A 1,030-nucleotide genomic window follows, 5' to 3' on the forward strand; every position below is an offset into this window, starting at 1 on the left:
ACAACTTTAGACCCACTTCACACTAAAACTTCTTCAACACTGCCCCCAAGTGGCACACCTCTGCAGCATCATACATTATAAAAAATATTCTATGTCTCTATTAAAGTTTCTGTATATAAATGAATTATAGTATATTCGCTGGTTCAGTTAAAATTCACTGACACAGACCGGTTTTCTGTCATAAATCTGTGTCAACATCGGGAGTAATTTCATTCACCTTTGTTCCTGCATTTGGGCTGGAAGTCATCTCTCAAATTAAACTCTTAACCTATACGGGCTGTTCTGGTCAAATTTGACCTATTTGACAACCTTAATAAATGCCTTACATCTTATTCTTTAAGTTTACCAGTTTAATAACTTTTCCAAAACCGCCCAAGAATATAAAAAATAATTCAAATACTGCTTCCCGTGGGGTTCTTTGTCATGTTTGACCTATATTTATTGAAACAGAATTAAAGTCACCTGAAAGGTCAAACTGCTTTTCTCTGGCCTCATCAGTTTCTGGGCAGCCTATGCTTCTTTTAACACAGTAAATTTTGCAGTGTTAAATTCACACTTAAAGAATTAAACACTAATTCCGAGTCTATTTGGTCCTAACCTGAAGTACTGTTAAATCCGTAGTGTTAAAATTTTAGTGTTAAATTAACACTAAATAGAGTATAGATGAGAGTGTAAACTTTACTCTCAGTTGTGTAAATATTACTCTGAGAAGTGTTGATAATTTACTCTTCTGTGGTGATAAATCAACTCTGAGTTGGTCATTAACACTGCATTGGTGGTCAAGTAACTCTGATCAGGTTTGATTTTACACTCTGTTGATTGTTTACTCCCTTGCAGTGAAAAAAAACTGATAGAGTAAATACTAAAATCTGTTAACACTGCACAGTGTTGATACTACTTCTGAAAAGTAGTATCACTTGGTGGTGTTGATTCTACATTTTATTTACACTTTCGCAGAGTCAAATTCATTAACAAAATTTGTCTTGTAAATAGCTAAATAGGGAGTAAAAAACACATTACAACAATATCG

This window comes from Acanthochromis polyacanthus, chromosome 1 (assembly GCF_021347895.1).
Source record: "Acanthochromis polyacanthus isolate Apoly-LR-REF ecotype Palm Island chromosome 1, KAUST_Apoly_ChrSc, whole genome shotgun sequence".
Classification (NCBI taxonomy): domain Eukaryota; kingdom Metazoa; phylum Chordata; class Actinopteri; family Pomacentridae; genus Acanthochromis; species Acanthochromis polyacanthus.